The sequence below is a fragment of the Macrotis lagotis genome, chromosome 1, assembly GCF_037893015.1.
Source record: "Macrotis lagotis isolate mMagLag1 chromosome 1, bilby.v1.9.chrom.fasta, whole genome shotgun sequence".
Lineage (NCBI taxonomy): Eukaryota > Metazoa > Chordata > Mammalia > Peramelemorphia > Peramelidae > Macrotis > Macrotis lagotis.
In genome coordinates this window covers 696,660,832-696,677,060 of record NC_133658.1, presented here as the reverse complement: position 1 = coordinate 696,677,060, position 16,229 = coordinate 696,660,832, and the positions used below count along the sequence as shown (strand labels likewise).

Here is a 16,229-nt window from a genome sequence, read left to right as displayed (position 1 = left end):
ACTGTTACTGTTCTAGGCAGGGGGAAATCAAATTTGAAACAAAGTCCTTGTCCTCAAGGAGCTTATTGTGCACCCCAAGATAAAATAGAAAAAGAGATGCATATACATATATATATACATATATACATATATATATATATATATATTTAGAGAGAGAGAGAGAGAGAGAGAGAGAAGACTATTCAAATGATCATGGAGCAAAGGAATGTTCTAAAAAATAGGGAAGATTTGAAGAGAACTGGAAATGTCACATGAAAGTGATCACTAGAGCTAAACCTTGAAGGAAGAAGAGAACAATTTTTAAAAGAGGAGGGAATATATTCCGACCATAGAGTCTAGACAACATTAACACCTGAAAACAGGAAATGCCAGGTTGAGTTGGGATTTTTTTTAACAGACTAGTGATGGAATAAAATGCATTGGGGCAGTAATGAAGTAAGGCAAAGTAGGGCAGCTAGTTGGGAGCTAGATTGTGGTGGGTCTTCAGTGACAGGCTGAGGTTTTTAAATTTTATCCTAAAGGCAGTAGGAGCCACTAAACGTTTTTGATCAAGAAAATAAATAGGGATTGTACTGGATGACCAAGTTACCTCCAACTCTCAAATTTGCTGAATTCCTACCCATTCTTCAAAAGTCATGTCAAATGTTAATTCCTCTAAGAAATATTTCACGATTTCTTCTATTAGTAGTCATCTACCCCCTCACTTTATTTTGTAACACTTATGTACTTAACTGTAGAACACATCTGCCAAATGCTCCTATTTGTAGATAGTATAGTGCTGACAACATTAAATCCCATAATTTTATTGGACTGTCTTAGTGAGATTCACAGCCCCTGAATAGAAATCAGCCCAACAATCCATATAGGAAAAAATGCAAATAGACAAAAAATTCATATTATGACAACCATTTGATACAAGTGGATGAATAATACACATATAATAAGCTGAATTGAAGTTGGGAATTTGTGTAGAACTTTCAGCAATCTAAAAATTTTCCTTGGTTTACATCTTTTTTTTAATTCCAATTTTCTATGTTATATGTCTATGAATCATGGAACATCCTAATTTCTGAGAAGCCAAAATTATAAGTGATCCCTTCAAAAGATACATCATACATATAGGCATCCTACAGTGTTTGAGCAATAATTGCTGTATTTAGCATTATGTAATGGATACAAGATAATGGTCCTGAAATCAATAAGAACTGGGTGTAAAATCTTCCTCTGATCTTTGGGATGGCCACTTCTTCTGCAAATGATCTAAGTGACTCCTTAAGACAAAAATTAAAAATAAATTAACAGTCATTTATTAAGCATCTAAAATGTTCAAAGTACTATATTAATTTGCAGAAAAAGTGCCAGTCTTCATTGTTAAATGGAGATTCCTTATATAGGAGCACCCTTTATCAATGATATCATAGATCCAATCTGCTTGTGTGAAAGAATTGACCTAAAAAGTTGAATCAATGGAAAAAGAGGTAGACTAGTCATGAAGGGACAAAGTGGGAATAGCAAAGACTTAGGCATGTTTATTGCTACACTGGTACCCATGAAATATTAAATGGGCTGAAGAGCTGTCACACTGAGGAGAGCCTCTATAAGATAAGAATAAAATGTGATTCTTTAAAATACTCTTATGAGATAGAATGGATAGGGACTACAGGTAATCCAAGCTTTTTGCTCCAGAAATTATCTATAACTTAGTCTATTGTGTGTAGCCCCCTACATTTCAGATGCCAATCACTTTATGATTCAAAAGATAGTTTATAAATTGCCTATACTCAAAGATTTTCTGGAATGTGCCAGAATTTTAATCTGAATTGTCTCATCTTTGAGAAATCAAGAATTGTATTTGCCACTGAGGCAACAGAGTAGGATGCTAGTGGAACCTGAACTTACTTACTTGACACAATGTCTGGAACATAGCAAGTGTTTTTGAGTAACTAACTGATTATAGAAGGGTCTTACTCAAAATGAGCTTTCTTCAGGCTGCTTTTGCTTTTTTAAAAAAATTAAATAGTATTTTATCTTTCCACCAATTACATATTGTGAAAATTTTTGCATTCATTTTTACAAGAGTTTGAGTTCAATATTTTTCCTTCCCTCCCTACTTTCTTCTCTTCTGAAAATGTTAGGCATTTTGATTTAGTTTATTTACACGTATAGCATATATCTATATTAATCTCAGTTCTGGAAGAAGAAACAGATCCAAAGGGGGAAATAACCATGAAAAAGAATAAATTAATTATCTTTATCTCAATATGGATAGCATTTTCCTTCATGAATCCTTTGTATTTGACTGAAATCATTGTGTTGCTGAGAAGAGCAGAGTCATTCACAGTTGATCATCATAAAATGTGTCACTAAACACTGTACATTATTTTCCTAACTCTGCTGATTTCACTTTGTATCAATTCATACAAGTCTTTCCAGGTTTTTCTGAAAACTTCCTGTTCAACATTTCTTATTGCATAATAATATTCTGTCACATTTTTATACCAAAGCTTGCTCAGTCATCCCCCAATCGATGGGAATCCTTTCAATTTCCAATAATGACACAAATATGAAAAGGACCACTATAAATATTTTTGCACATGTATGTCCTTTCCCCCTTTTTAATGATCACTTTGGTGTACAGATCAAATAGTGGTATTGGTAGATCAAAGGATATGCAGTTTGGTTTCCCTTTGGGCACAGTTCCAAGAATGCTCTCAATAATGGCTGGATTAATTCACAATTCCACCCATTTTCTCACATCCTCTCCAACATTTATCATGTTCCTTTTTTTAATCATATTAGCCAATCTGATAATTGTGAGGTGGTATCTCAGAGTTATTTTATTTTTGATTTCTCCAACCAAAAATGATTTGGAGAACTTTTTATATGACTATGGATTTCTTCATCTTTTGATTTCTTCATCTTAAAACAGTTTGTTCATATCCTTTGACCATTTGTCAATTGCGGGGTGGCTTATGTTCTTATAAATATATTTGAGAAATGAGGCCTTTATTAATGACATTTGCTATATAGATTGCTTCCCAGTTTTCTGCTTTCTTTCTAATCTTGGGGCATGGATTTTGTTTGACAACAGCTTTTTTGTTTATTATAACCAGAACTATTTTATATTTTGTAATGCTTTTAATCTTTTGTTTGGTTATGAATTCTTCCCTATCCATAGATCTGAGAAGTAGACTATTCATCATTCTAATTTGCTTTTGTTGTCGTCTGTTATGTCTAAATCATACACCCATTTTAGTCCCGTTTTCAAATGTATTATAAACCATACTCTCCCTAATAATCTTTCTTATGATTTGACATATTTGAGCACAATTCTGTCAAAGAATGACCACAGGATTAGGAATAGTGAAAGTAATTGTGTCTAGTAGATAAGCAGAAAAGGTAGAAAGGGGAAAAAATCAGTAGAACTCCTATAGGGAATTTTTTAAATAGAAAGGTTCAACTGCTTTAATTATTCCATCTTGGGAAATATCTCCAAGATTAAAATAAAATGTGACAAAATGTGGAATTTGGGGAAATAATCATAGATAGAAAAAGGAAGGAAATCTGCTAGATATTCTATTTGCCTAGATGGATGATCAGAGACAAACAATAGTGAGCATTTTCACCAGTGTAGCACTAAATGAAGCATGATTATGATTCCTATGAAAACATAAAAAGGATCCTTTGTTTCTGATAACTGTCTGCATTCTTCTTTTATTCCTGAGTGCCATGTTTAAACTTCTGTGTTTTCCCTATTAATAGAACTTGTTCCAATTCGAGGGTATTAGGTGAGAGGCTTCCAACTAATAATGATCTACTATTATGCTAGCTTAAATTAAACATTCTCAAACCATAACCAGTCTTTTAGCTAAGTACATTCTAGAATATTGCCTCTACAATATCTGTTTATGGTTTTTTATTTTGTATTATGTACAACTTCATATTCTTCTTAAATATATTATAAAGAATGATTTTACATAGTCATCTCTTTAAAATTATTCAAATTTGATTCTATATTGCCATAAAAAAGCAAAGCTAGAAATCTTCAGGAAAACTCTCTTGGAATTGATCTGAAAAAAAGTTTTCATTAGAAGTGGAATTATTTTATGTGGTTCTTTCTATTTATTTCATCTCATTTATCTTCTTATTTCTTCTTTTATATTGCTTTCCCTTTCTCTGATGAAGTGAAACCAAGAAACCAAGAGAGGGAAAAATATTTTTTTGTCTCTTTAGACTTAGTAAATTTTCAGATTCTCTAAAGTTTTGATTAAGGAACAAGTAGATGTGATCTTTTGGAAACATGGAGTTTTAGAGTTAGAAGAGGCCACCTTAGAGGTTATCTGGACCAAATCCCTACAAGAATATTCTCTCCTAACAGATGATCATATCATCTCTGTTCACATAGTTCTAGTGAGGGATTTCTCATTGTCTTGAAGAATGGTCAATTCCACTTTTCAAAAAGGAAAATAAAAGCCGTTGGTTCATATAGTTAATGATGAATAAAAATTTGTATGTTTCTCCGTGAAAAGATAGGTGAATGTATTTACCTGAAAACTTTCAATGTTGGAATATTGCCCCCTTCATGATTATAATTTGTTTTCATATGGAACATTGCAGCACAGCTGTTATGAGCTTGGAGTTATAACTAATATGCATACTGTTGATTGTTAGGAGAGCCTTCAAATCCCTCACTGGTATCTGAGTCACCAGGAGCATCTGCACCTGTCTTCCCAGCTGAGGTTGACTTGCTAGAGGGAGGATCATTTAGCATCATGTTTTCCACAGGGACAGTTATGGATTTAAGCTGCCATTAAGACTCTAATATAATTGAACTTTATTAAAAGAGGGACTCAAACTGAATGAAATACAGATTACCTTGTTTTACTGAGCTTCACTTTATCGTGTTTCATAGATACTATGTTTTTTACAATTTGAAGGTTTGTGGCAAATCTGTATTGGGCAAGTCTATTGGCGCCATTTTCCCAACAACTTGAGCTCACATCATGTCTCTGCCATATTTTGATTATTCTCACAATATTTCAAAGTTTTTTTATTATGGTATCTATTATAATGATTTGTGCTCAGTGATCTTTGATGTTACTATTGTAATTGTTTTCAGATATTACTATTGTAATTGTTTTTGGATGCCACACCCAAATAAAAAAGCTTACTTTATCAATAATTGTTGTTTGTGTTCTGATTGCTCCACTAACCTGCCATTCACCACCACCTTTCTCCTTTCCCTCAGGCCTCTCTATTCCCTGAGACACCACAATATTGAAATTAATCCAATTAATTAATAATCCAACAATTGCCTCTAAGTGTTCAAAAGAAAGTAAGAGTCAATAAATGTGGCAAACTTCATTGTTGCTTTATTTTAAGTCAATTTCCATAACCACTTCAGTCTTCAAAAACCACCACACTGAGCAGTTGGCAACAATCAACATTGGCATAAGATTGTCCACCAGCAAAAAGATTATGACTTGCTCAAGGCTCAGAAGATGGTTAGCATTTTTAGTAATAAAGTATTTTAGCTAAGTTATGTACATTTTTAAGACAGTATTGCATACTTAATAGACTACAGTAGAGTGGAAACATAACTTTTATGTGAACTGTGAGTTCAAGAAATTCATGTGAAGGGTGGCTAGGTGGAGCAGTGAATAGAGCACCAGCCTTGGAGTCAGGAGTACCTGGGTTCAAATCCAACCTCAGACACTTAGTAATTACCTAGCCATGTGGCCTTGGGCAAGCCACTTAACCCCATTGCCTTGAAAAATCTAAAAAAAAGAAATTCACGTGATTCACTTTGTGTGATACTTGCTTTATTGTGGTAGTTTAGAATCATATTTCTGATGTCTACCTAAAGTTTAACTTAAAAAATTTAATGAAATTCTGATTCATTAATTTCAGGAAATAAATAAGATTGTTGTAGTAGAAACTATTTCCCTCGAGGATTTTTTTTGGTTCATAATTTAGTAAAAAAAAAAATCAGGTTAATTTCAGCCTGATGTTCAGCAAATTAGTTTGTTTTGTTTTGCTTATGATTTAGTTCAAAATCATTAAAACTCAATGCTTCTAGTTCAAAATCATTAAAACTCAATGCTTCTTCCCAGACCAAGTTAGAGAAGAATTGCACTCTGCAAATTCATCTTCATCAACACTAGATTTGAGGAAGAAATGATGAGATATAAGTACAAAGTTCCTTAAAGTCTCCATGGTTCAAAACTTTTTCAAAAATGGAGAAGCTTTTAAAAATAATCTGAGTTTGGATTAGAGTACTAAATTTCTGTAGAACTGGAAACATGAACTCAGGATGATAGAGTACTCTGGTAAAAAAAAAATCCTAGGTAAGGTGATTTCTAACTTACAAATTTTTACTTATTATACTGCATTGACTACCTTCATTCATTTGACCTTCCACATTCCGAAGGTCCACTGAATGAAGCAACTCAAGAGGGTTAGATTACAACAAAAGGTCCTCATAAATCTACTTCCCATCATTCTTTGGCTTGTATTGAACTGACAGCATTCTGAAGGAGAAGTTTTTGAAGGATCTAAATATCTTAGAATTATAGAATTAGCCCTTAGAATTCATTAATTCAATCTTCTTATTTTCATACTTTTATTTATATAACTGTGAGGTAGGCAATGTTAACATTTGTTCCCATTGTACAGTTGAGAAAACATAAACTGAGAGATGGACGGTGTGAAGGAAAATTTCAACTCAGTCTCATAACTCCAAATCCAACTTCTTTTCAGTAACATTTACATTTCTCCTTCCCCTGCCAACAAAAAAGAGGATAAAAGAAACTTTCTGGGCTTGCAGACTGTGGAGAAGATATTTGCCAAGTAAAGTCCGTGAAAAATGGATTCATCGCATTAGTGCAGTCCATGATCGACTGCCAAAGCCAGCTTATTTTCTTTGCTAGCTCCAGAGGAGAATGCCTGTAATGTTGTGTTGATGGAAAGCCATCTTACAGAACATGCTGGCTGACTGCAGTTTTTCACTGGCTCAGGTCAGCATTATTACAGACTTGATGGGGGTACTTAGAGCTCTGGTAGGGATTTTTAGATCAGAAAAAAAAATAGGTGCAAGAGATTAGGGACCAGAATGTGTTAGTTTTATCTCACAATACAGTAAAGCAATAAAGCAGTCTGAGAAAAGCCACAGACAGGAATGTCTAAACCTAACAGTTTTCTATTTCTCAAGCAGGAATACTTGCCATTACTAATGAGACCAAAGTGTAAAATTGTGGTCTAGGGAAAGTAAGTAAGTAATTGTGGAAAATCCTAATTTCCCCTGGAGAAGACAATGTGGAATTAATATGACTTTATAATGGGAAAAGAGTGCAATAGTGGGGTAAGGCTAGATGATAAATTGTACTAGTAGTTCAAATAGAACTCTCCAACAAATAAGATGTTCAAAAAATTCTGATTATCTTCTAAGTCTTTGGTTGGTGCAAGATACCATGGGAAAACTATGTCATATGGTAAAGAGGGAATCTACCCATCTTCATATGCAGAAACATGTACTACTGTTTTACAGAGAAGCTCTAGAAAGATGATTATTTTTGCCTTTGTTTCCAATAGAACATCTATATTTTCCTGTTTCCTTTATAGAAACTTCAAGAACTGTTCAACCCCAGAGTAGAGGGATTGAGTGAAAACATGGCAGCTTATACTTTGAGAAAAGCATAGAAGTTCTCATATGAAGGTAAAAACTTGTTTTTTTCCCCACACTGTACTGTTTTTTAATGCTTTGAAATTCATAATACTGTTAATTTTTTCTAAATCATTAAAATTTCTTTAATTGATTGAATAAATTTATTATTTTATGATATTTGAATTGTTTCATATATTTGACAATGGAGTTTTGCCTCTTTCTAATTTTATTTTTCTAATTATATGTTAGGAAAGTTTTTCAACATTAATTCACTTGCATATTTTTGTTACACAATTTTCTTCCACCCTCCTTTTCTGCCCTCCCCTCAGCAGTGAACAGAATAGTGAATGTTGTACATGTACATTTGTTTTTAACATGTTTACATATTAGTCATTCTGTGTATGAGGAATTAGAATTAAGGGAAAAGAAAGAAAACCATAGAATAGAAAAGAAAAATATAAGAGAAATTTTGAAAAAGTGAACTTTGTGTTCATTCAGATGCTGTATTTTTTTTTAATCTGGATGTGGATGTCATTGTCCATAACAGGTCTCCCAGGGTTGTCCTAGTTCTCTGTCCTAGCTCTCTCCTGCTAAGAGGAGCTTCATCCATCATAGTTATTCATAAAGTTTTGCCTCTTAAAAGTATTGACATGATCTTTATTCACACTCATATGTATATGTAGATTTGAGATATTTAGAGATACGTTTTCTAGAAGAAAAATGACTTTGAGCTTTCCACATTATTTATTTTACAAATCTGATATCACCTAAGAACTGACAGTAGAAACAGATAGATGGCTTGGTGGAGAGAAAGCTGAGCTTGGAGTCAAGATGACATGAGTTCAAATCTAGCCTCAGATAGTCATTAGCAGATGACACAGGGAAAATCTGTTAACCTCTGTTTGTCTTCATCTACTGAAGAAGAAAATGGAAAAACATTCCAATAATTTTTCCAAGAAAGCCTAGATGGGGACACAAAGAATCAGATGTGACTGAAGGACTAAATAACAAGAACTGGCCAGTACTTGTTCTGTTAGTCCCCAGAGGCATCCTGATATCAGGTCTGGAAGCTTTCCTTCCTCTCCTAGCATATCACTATGGCTTCATCCCAAAACCCAGAGTAACTCTCAAGTCTTTGTATTTTTCAGGTCAAAAAAACCCTCTTCTGCCTCATAGATCCTTCTAGAGCCCCAAAACTAGATTAGAGTTGACTCACTTCTGAAAATTCAAAAGTGAGATATTTATGTATTATCATTCATTCATTCTTTCATTCACTCATTCATTCATTCAATAAGTATTAAATTCCTGTTATATATCAAAAAACATGTTATGTGTTGGTCATATAAAGACTGAAACAAAAATAATTCCTGTATTCAAGAAGTCTATCAGATTCTTTAAGTAGTTTGATCTTTTGCAAAGAAAGTCCAATTCTGCCTAGTCCAGGGATTCAATTAAATTCAATAAATATTTATCAAGTGCTTGTTATATGCCAGACACCATAAGTGCTGGGAATCGAAATAAGAAAAAAGAAAATACAGTCTCTGGGCTCAGGGAATTTATGTTCTCATGGGAGAAGACACCCCACCCTGACCCCCTACACACACACACACACACACACACACACACACACACACACACACAAAGAAGCTAATAAAAGATATCTTGTTCTACAAAGTTGAAACGAGATAGAACTTCAAATAGAAATTGGAGTAAGCCAATCCTAATCCTCCATAAAGGAAAATTTTGGGAAGAGTTACATGCTCCTCCCTCCAGCTCTCCAGTCCGAGGAAAAAAAATATTCAGGGGTTCTTAGCTTTTGTTGTGTCATGGACCCCAATTGAACATCTGGAAAAACTTATGGATTTCTTACCAGAATAATGCTTTTGAATGTAAAAATCAACTACATAAGATTGCAAATGAAATAGACTATACTGAAATATAAATATAAATGTGATTCAGAATTCCTGTATGACAGATCAAACAACTCTGATCTAGCCCAAACCTTTCACTTTACAGATGAGGTAATTGAAATTCAGAGGAAATGAAATTATTTCATCAGATGACATAAATAGGGGCAGCTAGATGGTTCAGTGGATAGAGCACTGGCCCTGGAGTCAGGAGGCCCTGGAATCAGGAAGACCTGAGTTGAAATCTAGCCTCAGACACTTAATAATTACCTAGCTGTGTGGCCTTGGGCAAGCCACTTAACCCCATTGCCTTGCAATGCCCCCCCCCAAAAAAAACCCTAAAGATGACATCAGTAGTAGCATGGTCTGGATTAGAACTCAGATCTCCTGACTTGTAATAAGATGCTCATATCACTGCATGAAGATTGATAGATGACTTGACAGTTTCTTTTTGCAAGTTAAAGGTTATTTTTTCAGACTTATATTTAATCTGAATTTTGATATCTTTTAGAATTTTCATTTACATTATTAGTTACTGTACATAATTTTTTCTAGTTAAGCTTTGTTTACTCTATATCATTTGAACCTCCATTAGTCTACATAAAACAATATCAGTCTTATGACCTAAACAGGCCATAAGAAATTCTTGAATCACACTAATTGACAGTCAATCTTGCTTCTTTAGTAATAATACTATAAATTCTAGTCTTAACAAAGTCACTATATTTTATTTGATAACCTCTTATTCAGACAGCTAGATGGCCCAGTGAATAGAACATTGAACTTAAAATCAGAAAGATTCATCATTATAAGTTCAAATGCAGTCTCGGACATTTGCTAGCTGTGTGATCCTAAACAAGTCACTTAATCATGTTTGTTTCAGTTTTCATTTCCTCTTGTATAAGATGAGGTAGAAGGAAATGGCAAACCATTCCAAATCTTTGCCAAGAAAACCTTAAATGGGTCATGAAGAGTCGGACACAACTGAGCAACAACAAATCTTGTTCAGTTTAATTGATAATCAGGATGGATGTTTCCTACCCAGGAAAATCAAAATCCTCTTTGATTTTGACTTGTAAGCAATGTCATTTAAAATCTGAGCTTTAGGGGCAGCTGTGTGATGTAGTAGATAGATCACTAGCCCTAGAGTCAGGAGAACTTGAGTTCAAATTCAGCCTTGGGGCCAGCTAGGTGGTGCAGTGGCTAGAGCACCAACCCTGGAGTCAAGGGTTCCTGAGTTCAAATCCAACCTTAGACACTTAATAATTACCTAGCTGTGTGATCTTGGGCAAGTCACTTAACCCCATTGCCTTGCCAAAACAATTTTAATTCCAGATACTTGATACTTACTAGTTATTAGACCTTGGATAAGTCATTTAAGCCCATTGCCCCACCAGAGATAGAGAGACAGAGAGAAAGAGAGGGAGAGAGAAAGAGAACCTAAGCTTTGTCACCTATTGATATCTATTTGATAATTCAGCTTTGAGGAACACAATTTTGTGTGTCTGTGTGTGTGTGTGTGTGTTTGTGTGTGGTGTTGTTCACCCAAGAGTATATAAATACTGTATCACCTAAGCCTAAATAACTTTGTAATAGTCAAAGTTTCTTTTCCATATTACAATAAAATAAAACTGAATTAAGAATGATTTTCTTCAAAATTCTGCATGCAGATACTGTAAATGCTAGTCTAGTAACAGGCCAAGTTTGAGTCCTTGAAAGCTGTTTAATGCCAGACATGAGAGGGACTTGATGTCTCTATTTCTGTACATGCCATCAAATCAGGGAATGGGAAGGAAAGGGAAACTCTCCGAAAAGTTCCTTCCATGCTGTTCAATGTTCAAGATTAGGCACAACTAAAAAATATTAAGAGGAAATGAACTCAAGGAAAGGGGATTTTTAACTCAGGTCTTCCTGACTTCCAGGCCCAGCATTCTATCTACTGCACTACCTAGCTGTAAGGCATTACCATAATAACAAAATAATAACTATGAATGTTTGTTGTACTAATATCTAGTTTGTGATAATGTGAAATGGTTTTCAACTCAATAAAAATGTGTTGAGAACTTTCCCTCTATATCTAGCGTTTTAGTCACCACTTATAGAAGACACAGAACATAAAAGAATCAGAGTCATAGCTAGGACAGGGAAACTGGAACACTTTAATTTAGGGGAACCAGGTAGCATTGTTACTTCAGCAGGCAGAACCAATTGATTTTAGTATCCAGTTAGCCATAATAAATATTCTAAATTTGTATTGTTCAGTCATGTCCAGCTCTTTGTAACCCCATTTTAGATTTTCTTGATAAAGATATCCCTTTTCTAGATCATTTTACAGAAAGGGAAACTGAGGAAAACAGAATTATGACTTGCCAGGTTCACTTAGGTGTCTGAGACCAGATTGGAATTCAGGTCTTCCTGTTTCCACATTTAAAGCTCTTATCCATTGTGCCACCTAATTTCCCCCAACAGTTTAAATAGAATACCATATTAACAGGTGCCTCATGCAACAACACATAAGATGGTTTTTCTCTATTCACTGAAATACTTTTATTTCTCATCATTAGACTCTCAAGAAATGGCTTTATGGAAGTCCAAAGCACCTTGTCCTCTTGCCATAGCATCTGTCTCTTCTCATGTTAGGGGATCTCTTCCCCTGCCCTACTCTAGCCTAAAATTTTCTGCTCTGAAATCTGAGACCTATGTTTATGGTCTCTTCTTTTCTCCAAGAGTTTTCCCCACACTCAGGAATTTCTACTTATGACTCTGAGAAGATTATGCCCCATGAGGATCTCATATTCCATTTGGGAAGTCACATGAAGCAGTCAGAGAACACCTCAAGAAAGCAGTGTCTCCAATTGTTCTCTTCCCTATGGGATGAAGACCAACCATTCCTTTGTCATCTTAGTCTCTCTGAAATATGACTCATTACATCTATTCAAGAAAATAAGCTATTTCTGCCTTCCATATATTTTCTTTCACCAAGCTTATTATCTGTTATTAATTTCACAAAATAGTGTTTGACTAATTGCCTCCTCAATGCATAGAACTATAGTTATTTCATAATGTAAGAAATATGGGTTATGACTGTTCAGTAATTTCAGCCATGCCCAACTCTTTGTGACTCCATTTGGGGTTTTCCTGACAAAGATACTGGTGTGGTTTGCCATTTCCTTTTCCAGCTCATTTTACAGAATGAAGAACTGTGACAAACAGGACTGAGTGGCTTTCTCAGGGTCATGCAACTAGTAAGTGTCTGGAAGTCATATTTGAACTCAGGTCTTCCTGAATCCAGAATATAGTGCTCCCACCTGCTCACACTATCTGTCCTTTGACCTTAAGTCAGTATTCTGTATTGGAAAGATACTGGAATTGGAATCATAAGATTTCGGTTCAAACCCTGACTCTTCTTCTTAGGGGCTGACTGAGTATGGACAAGTCGCTTAAACACTATGCAAGCTCAGATTCTGCATCTTTTTTAAAACAGGGTTGAAAAATGATGCTTGTTCTATGTTCATAGGATGGTTATGAAGAAGCAATTTTAAGCAATTTAGTTTTACATACATGTGATATATCATTAGGCATTTTATTATATTACAATTGGACAGATAATGAGTGCTAGAAGAATTCAGAGGATGTAGAAATCAGTGTAAATGGAGTATTGGAGCAGACTTCATAAATGATGTTAGATTTTTTTTTTTTCTGGGCTTCTAAAACTAAGCAGGAATTAATAACCAGAAATTTTATGGAAGGATATTCTAAGTATGAGTTCAAAAAAAAGGAAAATAGTAATTATGGAATAAATATTTCTTGAACTGATATTTTTGTATTGTTATTTAAATTGTATATTGTTGTTTGGGGAAGGTGGGTGGCATGGTAGATAGACTCCAGGGCTGGAGTCAAGATGGCTTCCTGAGTTCAAATCTGGCCTAAGAAACTTACTGTGATCTTTGTGATCTTTGGCAAGTCACTTAAATGTGCTTGTCTCAATTTCCTCATCTGTGAAGTGAGCTGGAAAAGAAAATGTCAGAGTCCAGTGTCTTTATCAAGAAAAACCCAAATGAGCTCACAAAGGATCATATGTGACTAAACATCTGAGCAAGAGGAATTTTTGTTCAATTTTCCATGTAGTTATGTCTTCATTCCTCAGCTAGAGCTTTGATGGTGGAGCCATATCCTAAGTGGACCCTAAGTACACTTAGATGCCTAGACTACTTATGTTCAGTCAATATTTAATAGTAAATGAATGAATGAGCAAAGCAACTTGGCTAAAAACTATTTGTAGGGAGTAATGACAGAAACAAGTTGGATGGTCAATCAAATGCCAGGAGGAATTTGCCTTTGATCATATAAAGAAATGAGTTTTCTAAACAATGGAATAATGAGATGACTCAGTAATATGTCAAAGGAAAGACTGGAAAGGGGAGATCATGTAAAATACCATCGAGCTGCTAAAGACATGAGATAATATGACTGGTTGAAGGCAGTTACCAACAGGCATATTATATATAGTAGAATTGATAGCATTTGTTTCATATATAGAATGAATGAAAAGAAAAAGCCAAAAAAGCACATAACATATGTAGCACCAATGACAGAAAGGGAGAATTGATGGGAATAGAGTTCATTTGATGACAAATTTCACTATTAAACCAAGTCATCTGGAAGTGATAGGAGAAGCTTCCAAGTAGAAATATCTACATTCTATTAGATATAAAGGACTGAGCTTTGAATTTGAAAATCATCAGCATAACAGTGAAATTAAAAACCATGATAAATTCAGGGATGGCACTATATTTTTGTACAATAGATAGTACCTATGGAGAAACCCCATCATACACATCCCTCTTTCCAAATGTCTCCATCTTCCAGATATGTTAATACCTAAAACTTTGTCCTTTATTAAGATAAAAATTTCCCTGAGAGGTAATTTATTTTTAAAAAGTTGTGCATAATTGGTCAGTTTATTATACTCTTTTCGGTAAATATTCTGATAGAGATAAATGAGATAGTAATACAAGGAACTGGTCAGTCATAGAGCATAAGTGTGAGATAAAGACCAAGCACTGCCAACAAGGAGATGAATGGAACACTGTAGAGAAATTAAACCTACAAATTTTACCTGTGGCTAACTCTGATTGAACTCTCCAAAAAAGAGAGAGAGAGAGAGAGAGAAAGAGGATCAAGATGGAACCTGCGGAAACACTTATGATTAGAAATAAGAAGGTTAAAAGAGGGCTAGTTGGAGAAATAAAAAAAGGAATCATATCATTCCAAGAAATCCAAAACGGTTATGATTTCAGAAAGAAAGAAACAATATACAATGTCAAATGTGACAGAAAATCAAGAAAAATAAGGAAAGATCATTAGATTTGGACTATAGGACATTACCTTGAAGAAAACAGTGCCAGTAGCAAAATGAGAATGTAAGCCATATTAGAAAGAAATAGATTTCAAATACCAAATAGCAGTTATAATTATTGATATTTCTATAAACGCACTATATGAGAAATATGAGTACTGTTAAATTGGAAGATAGCATTCTAGTTTATCTTCAAAGTTAATGTTAAAATAACCACCAAATAAGTTCAATTGAAATTTTGAAATAACTTTAACAAAATCCAATGGAAGTAGGAAGTTAGTAAACAAAGCTTTCCCTTGTCTTCTGGTTGGGGACATATTTCATGCTTTTTCTCATGTATTGTGATTTCAAAACAGATTTAGACAATTTTAGAAATACAATATGATGTATAGTTAAGTATTGCTCTCTTCCATTATGCAACTGATCAGTACAAATTTATTAATCATGTATTATAAACCAAACACTATACTAGGTGCTGATGGCAGTTAAAATTGGAAGTCATTTGCCTTCCGCAAGTTATGTTGTCTATCAGGAGTGGCAACATGTTCTATTGAATGTATATGAAAAATAGATATAAGGTGATTTGAGGAGGGAGGGAGGTAATCCTCTGGTAGACTCAGAATCAGCTCCATGAATAAAATGCCCCTTAAGCTGAATTTTAGCAGAAATTAATGTTTCTAAGATGCAAAACTGAGGGGTAAATGCATTTGAAGAATCGGAAATGGACAGTACAAAACTATGGAAAATGGATTGCCTTGTCAATTAGTTGTGTAGATAACTACCTAATGGACAGATCTAAAAGGTTTTTCTTACTCTGTATTTATTTTTACCTCTTTGTTTCATTTGAAATGGAAGCCCTTATATGTATGATGACATTCAGAAGATTTGTGGGTTTCATGTATTTTACTGAAGAGATATTCCAGTATTACTCACCTTACAAATTTCTTTAACCTGAGATGTGATTTTTTCAGTCACCCAGCAAATCTGGCATTTAATCAATGTAGCAAGCCTGCTTCGGGGATATTTGACAGGATTTTCTGGTTTTAGGAGAACACTTAAGTTAACACAAATATATTGTTAAGGTAGAGTTAAGCTGGGGGCCTGTCAACTCTGAAAATGTCCTTTGATATCTCCTTTATTGGACATTTTTTAAAGTGTCTAAGAATTATAATTTAGCAGTAAGGACTATCTTAGCACACTTCTGTCAGCAAGTTAATAAAGGGCATTCTGAACTAAGGGATTTTTAAAATTAGAAGAGTCAGTTGTGGTTCTCAGCTATCCATGGCTTAAAATTTATTTT

General features: G+C 34.3%; 1 protein-coding gene across 1 annotated transcript in view; it reads left to right on the top strand.

The window, feature by feature from the left end:
- The window catches only part of B3GALT1 (beta-1,3-galactosyltransferase 1), an 802,587-nt gene that overhangs the window by 307,537 nt on the left and 478,821 nt on the right, over positions 1-16,229 (top strand). Inside the window, exon 2 of the mRNA XM_074215786.1 lies at positions 7,621-7,714. The gene's annotated coding sequence lies outside the window, so the exon portion shown is untranslated. The remainder of the gene's footprint in view (positions 1-7,620; positions 7,715-16,229) is intronic.